This window comes from Phyllobates terribilis, unplaced genomic scaffold (genome assembly GCF_046119375.1).
Source record: "Phyllobates terribilis strain yellow unplaced genomic scaffold, ASM4611937v1 Scaffold_4__5_contigs__length_816908805, whole genome shotgun sequence".
In the NCBI taxonomy this organism is placed as follows: Eukaryota; Metazoa; Chordata; class Amphibia; order Anura; family Dendrobatidae; genus Phyllobates; species Phyllobates terribilis.
The window spans coordinates 675168898-675183769 of record NW_027362764.1 but is presented as its reverse complement, the minus strand read 5'-3'; the positions used below and the strand labels follow the sequence as shown (position 1 = coordinate 675183769).

Below are 14872 nucleotides of genomic sequence, written 5' to 3'. Positions count from 1 at the left end.
ATTGGTAAATAGAGACAAACAGTAATTGAGAAATATTCTACATTTGGTAGATTTTTTTCATAGTCTTGTGTTAGAGATTTCTAAGCAGGAAAATAGTGTAGAAGTGTCAGACGGTGATACTGATTCTGACTGTAATGTGGAAAATGAACAAGAAGTAAGACACGTGTCTATAACTGAAGGTGACCTTGGGTCTGACCAAGAGACGGACATACAGAAACCTGACATGGGAGGAGACATGACTGACATACGAGAAACCGACATACTAGGTGATGTGGGAGGAGACTTGAGTGACGTAGGAGGAACGGACGTACAAGAGCCACTAAAAATATCAGAGAATTCTGGAATTACCCAGGCTCAACTCCAAATTAAAATGAGGAAAAATTTGCTGAAATTATACAAATCATGCCAAAATATGATGTCAAAATCCATGCCTGTAGAAATTCAGAGACATTTGATAAATTCTCTGATAAGTTTGATTTATCCAATGAGGAGAGGAATCAATTATTTTAAATATGGATTCCTGTGACATTGTCCAGACGTTTACATTTAATGCCGTGTGAAAATGACTCTCCTAATGGATGGGAAAATGATTCGGACAGATTAAGATATTTGATTTATTGTGTCACAAAGGATTTTCCCAACATAGAAGATCTGCAGAAACTAAGGATTGGTAGGAAGGAATGTACATATACATTCATGTCCATATTTGAACGGTTGTACAAAGCTCTCATCAAAAATGGAAAAGTACAACATATGATAACAACTTTTGTACAAAAATTCAAATTCCTAAATTCAGTTTCCCAAGTTATGGCATCACAAAAAAATTAATTATTTGAATGTGCGCAGATGCTGGATTCTGTTAGAAAACATGAGAATCGTGAAAAGAAAATAAATCAAACTAAATTTATAAAACCAGGAAAGGTAAAATCTTACCAAAAGCCAATATCAAACTCTCCTAGACTGAGTCATCCCCATAGTGAACTCTATCAAATACGCAGAAGATTTCATATATGTTATAAGCCATATCAGCCAGTGCAAAGATCCATCTCTCCACAGAATGAGTTAATTCTCAGTCAGAACTGTGATTCTCTAAAAAGGAAAATGGCTGAAACTGATGGACAGAGACAGGTGAGACGACCAACTCACAGTGAGACCATGGAATGTGGACAGAAGAACAGGCAGTTCTCTGAGGTTTTGAAGGATAGAAAAATGTCTTTCCTAAAGAGGGCGTTCCTGGAGATATTTGAGAGAGACAGAAGATTTGGTTTAGGGAGTGGCTAAGGAAAAACTGTAATTATAATGTTGTATCAAAATGTAATACAATGTCTCAATATTTATTTATAATCTCATACAGTAAATTGTAGTTACATAGTTTCTAATAGTTCATATATATATATATATATGTACACTTTTCTAAGTAGAGATTGCGTATAATTGTATTTATATACGTTTATAATATATATATATATATATTAATTAATAAATTAGAACTTCATATATATAAATTTAAGTAGCAATATTTTGAATTACATTAGAACCAACCAATATATGTATAAGATATTTAAATAATTCTGTTTCTGTATGAATTTGATATTTAATTTTATTTTCTTATATTTCCTTAGAGTTTTCATTCCAAAGCAGGATTTGATCAGAGAACTCTAAAATGGATTTATTTCTTTATTCACACAGGAAGTGAAAAAATTGCATGATTTTATGTGTATAACATTTTAAAATAATAACAATATATCTAGTTGAACTATAATATATATGTAATACTTATTAATTCTTTTGTGTTGCTAATATTTTCTGTGCATGAAGTGTTCGTGCAAATTAAAGTAGCTTTACAGCATGACGTGTGACAGCTGCGGCCTTTGAACTTTGAGCTAATAGTATAGGATCCCATTCATTCTATTTTCAACTGATGTAACTTAAGACCGGGCAGCCAGTGAAGAAAGAATCTAAGACAAGAGTTTTTTCAAGTGTCTGAAATTCCAGTGACTTACTCTCATATTATATAATATGTACTTGGGGAATATTCAAAGAAATATAAAGATATTCAATTGATATGGCAATGCGCGTTAATAAATTGGGATACAACAATTTTGGGTTAAATATATATATATATCTAAAACTTCATATGTGGAATGTTTGAGTTGAACAGATCTGTGAATGTCAGAGTGAAGGTGACAGATGAGTAAATCAGCAGCTGCTAAGTGTGATTGATGTGACAGAGGCCTCGTATGTTTGTATGTTTGAAAAAAAAAATGTTTCTTTATGTGAAGGTACAAAAATATATTTAAATCTGAGGAAATTATAATACATAATTAGGTATTACAGTGCCTACAAGTAGTATTCAACCCCCTGCAGATTTAGGTGGTTGACACATGCTGAATTAACTTGGCATTGTGACATTTGTACTGTAGATCAGCCTGGAAGTGGGAAATGCACTGCAGCAACTTTTTTTTTGTTTTTTTAAAACGTTAAAAGTTAATTCAGAGTGTCCTTTATTATTCAACCCCTCAAACCACAAGAATTCTGTTTGGTCAACCTAAAGTATTAAGAAGTAGTTCAGGCTCCAAGAATAATGAGCTTCACATGTGTGGATTAAAGATCTCTTTTGCCAGCCTTTTCTGACTATTAAAGAACCTCCCCAAACTTGTGAACAGCACTCAGACATGGTCAACATGGGAAAGACAAAAGAGCATTCCAAGGCCATCAGAGACAAGATCGTGGAGGGTCACAAGGCTGGCAAGGGGTACAAAACCCTTTCCAAGGAGTTGGGCCTACCTGTCTCCACTGTTGGGAGCATCATCCGTAAGTGGAAGGCTTATGGAACGACTGTTAGCCTTCCACGGCCTGGACAGCCTTTGAAAGTGTCCTCCCGTGCCGAGGCCAGGCTTGTCCGAAGAGTCAAGGCTGTAGCGCCGGCGTCCCTGCCCTCTGCTAGGCAGGGACGCTGTTCCCCTCACCTCTCTGCTCCGTGCCCGGCGTCCTCCTACTGCTCTGCTGGCAGCGCGCGCTCCTTCCCGGCCACTGTGCTTAGGGCGCGCGCGCTCTCCCTCCCTCTTAAAGGGGCCGCGCGCGCCGTCCTAAGGAGTCCCCGGCCAATGGCCGGAGGACTTCACCATATATAAGGCACCTCCTCCAAAATGGAGGTGCCCGAGCAATGTTGTTGCACTGTTCACTACTCTGCTTCAGCCCTCAGGTCCCGTTGCCAGTTACCTGCCAGATACCTGCCAGATTCCTGCCAGCTTGCTGTCTTATTCCTGCCTGATATTCTGCTACCTGCCTGCTAGACTGAGCTCCGACGGTCTGCCTTACTACTCCTGTCAGGCTGTCTAAGGACCAGCTTGCCCGCTCACCTGGGAGCGCACATCAACTACCTGCCTGCTTGCCTGAGGTCCGACGTCTGCCTTCCAACTCTTGTCAGTCTGTCTATGGACCAGCTTGCCCGCTCACCTGGGAGCGCACATCTGCTACCTGCCTGCTAGCCTACCTGGAGGCTCTGCCGTCACGTGCTGTGACCACCTGCCTGTCCAGTGACTCCTGCCCGCTCACCTGGGAGCGCTCATCTGCTGCCTGTCTGCTAGCCTACCTGGAGGCTCTGCCGTCACGTGCTGTGACCACCCGCCTGTCCAGAGACTTCTGCCCGTTCACCTGGGAGCGCTCATCTGCCGCCTGTCTGTTGGTCTTCCTGGAAGCTCCGCCGTCACATGCTGTGACCACCCGTTTATCCAGAGACTCTCGCCTGCTCACCTGGGAGCTCACGTCTACCATCAGCCGCCACAGGTCGTACCAACCCTTTACCCAGAGACTGCCCCGGTCACTTGCCGTGACCATCTGCCCGTTCACCCAGAGACTGCCCCGGTCACTTGCCGTGACCATCTGCCCGTTCACCCAGAGACTGCCCCGGTCACTTGCCGTGACCATCTGCCCGTTCATCCAGAGACTGCCCCGGTCACTTGCCGTGACCTCCTGCCCGTTCTTCTAGAGACTGTCCCGGTCACCTGCTGTAACTGCCTGCCTGGTCGCCACCCGCTCCCTTACAAGGACCGCCCCCTTGTATAGTAGCTCAGAGGTTCCGCCTCCCAGACCCGTTACAGTTTGCTCGGGCCATGGAACCCGGTGGCACCCAAGCTCCCTCGCTCTCGGTCCTGTGTCATGAACTGTCCCATCAGAGGTCCCAACAGGAGTCCATCCTGGGTCACCTGCGGAATGTCAATTCTCGCCTGGACACTCTGACTGCTCCGCCAGCAACCTCCGCCAGTGCCATGACTCGCAATCCGGCAGCTCCGCTGTCCATTAATACCATGGTATCCTACCCCGGACCCCGGCTTTCTGCACCTCCTCGCTTCGGAGGCGACTCCGCCCAGGCTCGGGGCTTCATAAATCAGTGCACCCTGCACTTTGAACTCCTGTCCCACCAGTTTAACTCCGACCGGGCCAAAATTGCCTTCATCATGTCCCATCTCACCGGGGAGGCCCTGGCCTGGGTAAATCCTCTATGGGAGAGAGGAGACCCCTGGTGTCCGACTTGCCTGCCTTTCTCATGGCTTTCCGGAAAGTCTTCGACGAACCCGGACGGAAGACCTCATCCGCATCATCACTGCTACGCCTCCGTCAGGGAAGTCTCACCGTGGGCCAATATGCCATACGGTTCCGTACCCTTGCCTCGGAGCTCGCCTGGGATAACGACGCTCTGGTATCCGTCTTCTGGGAGGGTCTGTCCGGCCGTATTAAAGATGAACTTGCCAGTCGGGACATTCCTACCACTCTCGATGACCTAATAACTCTTGCCACCCGGATTGACCTACGGTTCCAGGAGCGTGCCAAAGAGGTCACCCGTGAGAGGAGGTTTCCACGTCTAGCTCCTACTTTTCAGAAATCCGTCTCTCCCCAGGTACACTCTCCTGAGCCTATGCAGGTCGACCAGACCAAGATGGTCAAAACCCGTCAGGACTTACGCCGTGCCGAGGGGAGCTGCTTCTACTGTGGCAGTAAGGAGCACCGGATCCGTGCCTGCCCGGAGAGGTCGGGAAACGCCTGTGTCTAGGTTCGCTCAGAGAGGTCGACCTAGACAAGAATAAATCCTCTCCATCTCTGCTGCTGTCAGTCTCAATCGTCTGCGGGGAGAACCGTTATTTCGAACTAGCCCAACTTGACTCTGGAGCAGCCGGGAATCTTATTTCACAGTCCCTGGTAGAGAAATTCCGCATCCCCACCAAACCTCTGGCTGTACCCTTGTCTGTTGCTGCCGTGGATGGGGGTCTCTTACCACGCCCCATCCAACTCATCACCGAATCCATTACTCTGCAGGTGGGAATACTGCATTCTGAGAGTATCTCCTTTCATGTTCTGCCTGGACTCTCTCACGCCCTCTTGCTAGGTCTACCTTGGCTCCAGAGACATGCACCCGTGGTTGACTGGCCGACCGGAGAAGTCCTTCGCTGGGGACAGGACTGCCATAAGACCTGTCTGGTTCCCGTCCATCCCGTCCGTCCTTCTCCTACCCCAGCTAATCTACCTGGACTTCCGATTCCTTATTGGTCTTATGCTGATGTCTTTAATAAAAAGGAGGCAGAGACACCACCCCCTCATAGACCATACGACTGCCCTATCGACCTGTTACCTGGTACTACTCCTCCCTGTGGGCGTATTTATCCATTATCCGCTGCTGAGACCCGGTCGATGTCCGAATATATTGAGGAGAATCTGGCCAGGGGATTCATCCGGAAATCTACCTCCCCGGCGGGAGCAGGCTTCTTTTTCGTCAAAAAGAAGGACGGCTCTCTCCGTCCCTGTATAGACTATAGAGGCCTTAACCAGATCACGGTGAAGAATAAGTACCCCCTTCCGCTCATTCCGGAGTTATTTGATCGTCTGAGGGGGGCTAGAATCTTCACCAAACTGGACCTCCGTGGGGCGTACAACCTGGTTCGTATCCGTCAGGGGGATGAATGGAAGACGGCATTCAACACCCGGGACGGCCACTATGAATATCTGGTAATGCCCTTTGGTCTCTGTAACGCTCCTGCCGTCTTTCAACAGTTGGTCAATGACATCTTCCGGGACCTTCTCTACTCCTGCGTAGTGGTGTACCTGGATGACATCTTGGTCTTCTCTCCGGATCTCCAGACTCACCGGAGGGACGTTCGTCAGGTCCTGCTCAGGCAGAATCACCTCTTCGCTAAATACGAGAAGTGCCTCTTTGAGCAGACCTCGCTTCCGTTTTTGGGCTACATTATTTCTCAGACCGGCCTACGAATGGATCCAGAGAAACTGTCTGCCATCGAGAAATGGCCTCGACCGGAGGGGTTGAAGGCCATTCAGCGGTTCCTGGGCTTCGCCAACTACTACCGCCTCTTCATACCGCACTTCTCTTCCCGGACTGCCCCAATTTCCGCGCTCACCCGTAAGGGTACTAATCCCAAAGAGTGGCCGCCCGAAGCAGAGGAGGCCTTTCTTTCCTTAAAACAGGCCTTCTCTTCCGCCCCGGTGCTGCATCGCCCGGATGGCAACAAGCAGTTCTTCCTGGAAGTTGACGCCTCCTCCTCTGGAGCCGGAGCGGTACTTACTCAAAAATCATCTTCCGGGAGGATGGTAACTTGCGGCTTCTTCTCTAAACTCTTCTCCTCCTCAGAGCACAATTATTCCATAGGAGACCGAGAGTTATTGGCCATCAAACTGGCATTGGAGGAGTGGCGTTACCTGCTCGAGGGGGCTCTTCACCCAGTAATAATTTACACTGACCACAAGAACTTGGCTTACCTCCAGCATGCCCAGAGACTTAACCCGCGCCAAGCCCGGTGGTCCTTGTTTTTTGCTCGCTTTGATTTTGTTCTTCATTTTCGCCCGGCTGACAAAAACGTCAAGGCGGACGCCTTGTCTCGATCCTTTCTGGTGTCTGATCTCGAGGAAGATCCGAAACACATCATCGATCCCGCCAGAGTAATGCAGGTGGCTCCCGTGAGTCTAAATCGTCTCCCTCCCGGAAAGACGTTCGTATCAGTACCTGATCGGGAGAAGATCCTTCACTGGGGTCACTCGTCTAAACTGGCTGGCCACGCCGGTCAGAAAAAGACCCTCCAGCTTATTACCCGGCACCACTGGTGGCCTAGCCTGCACAAGGACGTAATAGACTTTGTTTCTGCCTGTGTGTCCTGCGCCCGCAACAAGGTTCCGAGACATCTGCCAGCCGGTCGCCTCCTTCCGCTTTCTGTACCTGCTGCCCCCTGGCAGCATATAGCAATGGACTTTATAACTGACCTCCCAGTCTCTGCCGGTTGTACGGTCATTTGGGTGGTCGCTGACCGCTTCTCCAAGATGGCTCATTTCGTTCCCCTGCCAGGCCTCCCGTCTGCACCCGAGCTAGCTAAAGACTTTATTCGTCACATCTTTCGTCTTCATGGCCTGCCCCTCCACATCGTGTCGGATCGTGGGGTACAGTTCACCTCACGCTTCTGGAGAGCCACTTGTAAACTGCTAGACGTCACCCTGGACTTCTCTTCCGCTTACCACCCACAGTCCAATGGTCAAGTGGAGCGGATCAATCAGAACCTGACCAGTTACCTCCGGCACTTCGTTAATGCCCATCATTCAGACTGGGTGGATCTCCTACCATGGGCCGAGTTCTCTTATAACAGTCACGAGAGCGAATCCTCCTCCAAATCCCCGTTTTTTGTAGTCTTCGGTCAGCATCCTCGGATTCCTTTTCCTGTCTCCACCTCTGTGGACAACCCGGCTGCGGAATCTCTCGTTAGCAAATTTTCCTCCATTTGGGAGAGTACCCGATCCGCACTCCTTCAGTCGTCCGAACAGATGAAAAGACACGCTGACAAAAAACGCCTGGATCCTCCACAATTTCGTCCTGGAGATAAAGTCTGGCTCTCATCTAAATATGTCCAACTCAAGATACCTTCTTACAAGTTAGGGCCTCGGTTCATCGGTCCTCTGGAGGTCATCAGTCAGATCAACCCAGTGGCCTATAAATTGAAACTCCCGGCCAACTTACGGATCCCTAACTCCTTCCATGTATCTCTCCTCAAACCTGTGGTACTTAACTCTTTTTCCAAGTCTACAGGTACGCCTCCTGCTCCGGTTTCTGCTGAGGACGAGTTTGAGGTAGAGAACATTCTTGCCACCAAAAGGGTAAGAGGAAAGACCTTTTTTCTAGTAGATTGGAAGTGGTTTGGTCCTGAGGAGAGAACGTGGGAGCCCCGGGAGAACATCCATGCCCCGCTCATCCTTGCTAAATTTCTGTCTGGCCTAAAAAAGGGGGGGCCTAAAGGGGGGGTACTGTAGCGCCGGAGTCCCTGCCCTCTGCTAGGCAGGGACGCTGTTCCCCTCACCTCTCTGCTCCGTGCCCGGCGTCCTCCTCCCGCTCTGCTGGCAGCGCGCGCTCCTTCCCGGCCACTGTGCTTAGGGCGCGCGCGCGCGCTCTCCCTCTTAAAGGGGCCGCGCGCGCCGTCCTAAGGAGTCCCCGGCCAATGGCCGGAGGACTTCACCATATATATGGCACCTCCTCCAAAATGGAGGTGCCCGAGCAATGTTGTTGCACTGTTCACTACTCTGCTTCAGCCCTCAGGTCCCGTTGCCAGTTACCTGCCAGATACCTGCCAGATTCCTGCCAGCTTGCTGTCTTATTACTGCCTGATATTCTGCTACCTGCCTGCTAGCCTGAGGTCCGACGGTCTGCCTTACTACTCCTGTCAGGCTGTCTAAGGACCAGCTTGCCCGCTCACCTGGGAGCGCACATCAACTACCTGCCTGCTTGCCTGAGGTCCGACGGTCTGCCTTCCAACTCTTGTCAGTCTGTCTATGGACCAGCTTGCCCGCTCAACTGGGAGCGCACATCTGCTACCTGCCTGCTAGCCTACCTGGAGGCTCTGCCGTCACGTGCTGTGACCACCTGCCTGTCCAGTGACTCCTGGCCGCTCACCTGGGAGCGCTCATCTGCTGCCTGTCTGCTAGCCTACCTGGAGGCTCTGCCGTCACGTGCTGTGACCACCCGCCTGTCCAGAGACTTCTGCCCGCTCACCTGGGAGCGCTCATCTGCCGCCTGTCTGTTGGTCTTCCTGGAGGCTCCGCCGTCACATGCTGTGACCACCCGTTTATCCAGAGACTCTCGCCTGCTCACCTGGGAGCTCACGTCTACCATCAGCCGCCACAGGTCGTACCAACCCTTTACCCAGAGACTGCCCCGGTCACTTGCCGTGACCATCTGCCCGTTCACCCAGAGACTGCCCCGGTCACTTGCCGTGACCATCTGCCCATTCACCCAGAGACTGCCCTGGTCACTTGCCGTGACCATCTGCCCGTTCATCCAGAGACTGCCCCGGTCACTTGCCGAGACCTCCTGCCCGTTCTTCTAGAGACTGTCCCGGTCACCTGCTGTGACTGCCTGCCTGGTCGCCACCCGCTCCCTTACAAGGACCGCCCCCTTGTATAGTAGCTCAGAGGTTCCGCCTCCCAGACCCGTTACAAAGGCTAACCCAAGGACAACAAGGAAGGAGCTCCGGGAAGATCTCATGGCAGTGGGGACATTGGTTTCAGTCAATACCATAAGTAACGTACTCCACCGCAATGGTCTCCGCTCCAGACGAGCCCGTAAGGTACCTTTACTTTCAAAGCGTCATGTCAAGGCTCGTCTACAGTTTGCTCATGATCACTTGGAGGACTCTGAGACAGACTGGTTCAAGGTTCTATGGTCTGATGAGACCAAGATCGAGATCTTTGGTGCCAACCACACACGTGACGTTTGGAGACTGGATGGCACTGCATACGACCCCAAGAATACCATCCCTACAGTCAAGCATGGTGGTGGCAGCATCATGCTGTGGGGCTGTTTCTCTGCCAAGGGGCCTGGCCATCTGGTCCTCATCCATGGGAAGATGGATAGCACAGCCTACCTGGAGATTTTGGCCTTAACCCAATTGAAAACTTGTGGAAGGAGCTCAAGAATAAAGTCCACATGAGACACCCAAAGAACCTAGATAACTTGGAGAAGATCTGCATGGAGGAGTGGGCCAAGATAACTCCACAGACCTGTGCCGGCCTGATCAGGTCTTATAAAAGACGATTATTAGCTGTAATTGCAAACAAGGGTTATTCCACAAAATATTAAACATAGGGGTTGAATAATAATTGACACACACTTTTATGTTTAAAATTTAATAAAATTCAACTGAGCAACATAACTTTTTGGTTTGTAAGATTTATGCTTATGTTCATAAAACCTACTCTCGTTTGCAGTTTGAAGGCTCTAACTTATTTGCATCTTATCAAACCAGCTAAATCTGCAGGGGGTTAAATACTACTTGTAGGCACTGTATCTACATATATATATTTCTATATTTCTTTAATAATTATTATTTCTTGATTTAACTAATAGTGGATAAGGGCAACCACACATCAAAATGGTTTACAAAGCAAATTTATATTTAGAATAATTTTCCACATGATAATATTCTTGAATAACTATAATATTATTTTTAATGGTTACCTAAATAGGTACACACCTCTCTTTAGTCAAATCTATGCTACTCATCGATATGAAATTTATGCACAATATTTCTAGAAGAATAATTATTTTTAATTTGGTTCTGATATATACATAAATTTTATAAAATAATATTTTTGGTATTAAGGGGGAAAATGTGTCTTTGATCCTGATTACATAATCACTTTTGATCAATACTTATTTTCCACACATTTTAATAAAGAAGAAATAATAATAAGGTACTATGGTATAATTAAGAAGGGTATTACATGCAAAGTTGCAAAATTTAATATTTTTTGGTGGTACAAGGTTATGACAAATATGAAATCATCCAGATAATGGAGATATAAGGGTATTTTTTATGGAGAATATAATTACTCTGCATTTGTCATTAAAATTTAAAGGTCTTATTTTTATTTTTATTCTTATTTTTACTCTTAATTTTATTTTTCATTTTTAAAATTTTATTCTTACTTTATACTTCTTATTTTTCTATTTTTTCATTTTTTAATTCTCATTTGATTTTATTTCAGTTCAATATCTCAATTGAGAAAACACATTAATATTTAATAAAGTAATGTCTAATACAAGAGTATTGCTTCATTAAATATATATTGCTAAGGAAAAAAATGTTTACATTTTCTGAGTAAACACAACATTTCATTCATTCATTTATTCATTCATTCATTCATTCATACATTCATATATTTATTCATTTTGGTTCAGGAGTATACATTCTTTGATATTATTGGTTTAATAAAGATATAAAAACTTGTTTTTTCAAAATACACTGACACCTATGGGTTGGAAAAGGTAATTACACCTATGACATAAAAATGTTCTATCATATGGAGAACTTGATTGATAATGAATTATTATCTATTATTGTTTATTATTCCAAACATAATTTATTTTAATATTTTGATAATAATTAGATGGATATTACTGATTGCTATTGTACGCTGTGATATTATAGGTTAGGAAAAACTGCCAGATTTGGTATCAGATTAGGGAATGAAGACTTCAATCAAGACATCGCAATTATGAATTCTATCTTAATAAAGACTTTTAATTTTTATAAATCAAAGAGATTCTCAAAAGTTACAAGAAGAAGCAACTGATATCCGGACGTCTCAGAAGGTAACAGGTGTGAATGCTGAGTGTTATAATAGACTGTGTCCATTACATACAATACAATTCACACCACTGATCACCAGGACGGCAGAGGACGATGATCCTATATGTACTGTTTTGTGTTTAAGTTTCATCACTTTCCAGTGGTTACTTATCACCTGCAACGCTTCAATGAAAGCTGGTGAACAGGTAATACCTGGCATATGTGTCCTGTATATAAAGGACTGAGTACTGGTTATGGTGCTATATAAAGCAGGAAAGTGTCAAGTTAACCCTTGCTTTACTGACCAAAGACGTCACATCTGTTCCAAAAGTGACACGAGACCAGTGCGGACACACGGAAGATTCCAAAGACGATCCAACGTAAGTCCAGGTGACACTGCACAGATATTAAAGCTACATTTCATCCATGGACTTTGTTTTCTTATCAACTGACACACATGATCTTTCTAATAAAGAGTACAGTTTATGGACTAAACAATAATGAACACAATTATGGACTGTACAATATCTACATGCTGTAATTTATTTCAAAGAAGTTTTCATCTAAAGACTGTGTTATAAAAAAACCAAGAAGAAGTCGAGACGACGACCCGATGACATCAGTTGATGACGATTGAACCCGCGATTGCTTCAATTTAGATATAGGGAAGTATAATTATACATATTAAATGAATATTAGTCACGGCTTACCATAACATGAATTCACATCATTATATAACAATAATCCGATATTAATACTATTATTACTATTATTATTATTATGGAAATTTAATGATATTGCCATGGAAGAAGGAAAGAAAAAATGATTGATGAATGTATCTTCTTTTGAGAAATTTCAGTTAAAGTCCTTTTATTCTCAAAAAAGGGGGAAATGTTAAATGGCTAATTATGGAAATTCATTTGGAATGTTAATCGATAATCATTTTTCTGAGTTCTATGCCTCAGCCATCGGGTCTAGTTGACATGCGCTATTTGTGTGTGTATTTTTGGTTCACTACCATATGTAGAACAGGTGTCCATACGACTGGCTATAAAAGCCCATGGTACAGAAAGGGGGGGCTCTCTTGCTCTGCCCACCCCACAAGACACAGAATCTTCATGCTGAGAAGCAGATGACATGTAGGCCTGGACACATGCTGGACAAAAACATGATTTACCAGCCAGGATCCAAGGAAAGATGGGTGAATCTCAACAATTAAGCTAATTATAGACAAATGGACAATTACTTTATAACTAATTATTGTATGTACCTGCTGCAATCTGATTCTTTTTAATGGACAATCCAAGAATAAATAGATACATTTTTTTATAAGAATATCGTGATATTGATACTTTGAGAAGTCCTCAGTAGAAAAAAAAAATACAGGAAGAGTATTATTTTACAGTCTCCCATCCAAGTACTAACCAGGCCTGACCCTGCTTAGCTTCCAAAATCTGATGAGATCAGGCGTGTTCAGGGTGGTGTGGCCATAGGCAGAGACAAGCCTCTCACTTGCTGCTTTTCTACTTTGAAGTCTGGCTGCCGGCTGCCCTTTCCAGTGCTTAGCAAGACCAGGTCCTTTTGTGCTTTCCCTTCTCTTCAATTTTTTTGCTGGCTTCCTTAAAAGGTCTTGTAGACACAACGCCCCACTCAGAGCCGCTGAGCTCACTGATCGGCTGCAGCGCTGTCGACGGAACGTCAGCTTCACGGCCAATGCCACAGGCCGGGAGCAGAGGCGAGACTCACCGGTAGACCCGGGTAGGGTGAGTAGAGCACGGTTAGTTGCTTTCTAATAGGCTGCAGCCGGGGATTAACTTTTAATGAAAGGGAACAATCCCTTTGACTGTCTGCAGCGTGCCACACCTAGGAAGCGCACGCTCACACACAAGCCAGCATGCACACGTGCTCGCAAGTGACAACACCCCCTATCTACCCCTACAACCTCTCCGTCACCATGCGTCAGACTCTCCTGCCTGTTTTATGATTTCAGGGCCCTATCAGGAATCACCCCCCCCTCCCCAATTCCTTCCGCACCTTCTGCACCTTCCTTGCACTGAGGTTAGCTCTTTGTCAGCCGTCTGGCTTAGTTACACAAGCTTCTTTGCAGAGAAACATGTTACTTCTGCTGGCCCTCGCTAGGCGGCCGGCATCCAAAACCTTCCCTGGGCACCTGCTGAAAGCCTGGCCCCTTCACGGCCCCGGGTGCTTTTAATGCCATCATTTCCACACGGCGAGCTGCGGAGTCAATAAGCACTCCTAGCCGTGACAAGGAGCTCGGTGTCAGGCCTGCGTGAAGGCGGCGGGGTAGCGTACTTAGCTGCCAACTGGCTCAGAGGCCTTGGGGCTTCCATCATCTAAGTTACTTAAGGTCGGTGTCCGGCAAGGCGCCGTTCCATGCTAGCCGAGCTGGGCAGTAGGGCAAAATGTTATCAAAATGGTCTACAGCACCCGGTGTTCCCAGGAGGTCTCCCATCTAAGTACTGTCTGAGCCCAGCCCTGCTTTGCTTCCGAGATCAGACGAGAATGGGCGTATCCAAGGTGGTATTGCCAGTAGACGCTGCTTGATCCATCGCCCGGCCAGCCTTTCTCAGGATCGCTTGGTGGCGAGTGTAACATACCTGGCGGCGTCCTTGCATAGTGGTCCATCTCCCACTGTGCAAGAGCGCGCACTTGATCTCCTGTCCAGAATGTCTCTCTGGCTTCCCTCCATGCTGTCTGTTTGTGTCTGTTTCTGCTGCTTAAGGGCGGCGCCTGATCACTTCCTGCTTTTTGTACCTGCTGTGGGTCACACCCCTTGTGCGTCCTCAGCCTATTGCTGTCTGTCACCTGGTATATATCTCAGCTGCTCCCATCTATCCCTGCCTGAGCATAGTGTTTCATTCAGTGTGTGCTTGCACTCTGAAAGTGCCAGGTCCCGTTCTTTGTCTCCTGCCTTGCGGTATCAGTTCCCGTGTCTGAACTGAGTCCTGTCTATGTTTCCTGCCTTGCGGTATCAGTTCCCGTGTCTGAACTGAGTCCTTTCTTTGTCTCCTGCCTTGCGGTATCAGTTCCCGTGTCTGAACTGAGTCCTGTCTATGTCGCCTGCCTTGCGGTATCAATTTCCGTCTGAACTGAGTCCTGTCTGTGTACTCTTGCCTGCTGCCTCTCCTGGAGGCTGTATTTCCAGTCCTGTCTGAACACGCTCCTAGCCTGTTCCTCCCGCCTTCTAGGGGCCGATTACCTAGACCCGCTCCTGTATCTTGTCTGTCCTGTCTGAA

The 14872-nt window shown here is 46.6% G+C and overlaps 1 pseudogene; it reads right to left on the bottom strand.

Annotated features, from left to right (window-relative positions):
* Positions 1-14051: 14051 nt before the first annotated feature.
* LOC141269601 (5S ribosomal RNA) lies at positions 14052-14171 on the bottom strand (annotated as a pseudogene).
* Between the last annotated feature and the right edge of the window lie 701 nt (positions 14172-14872).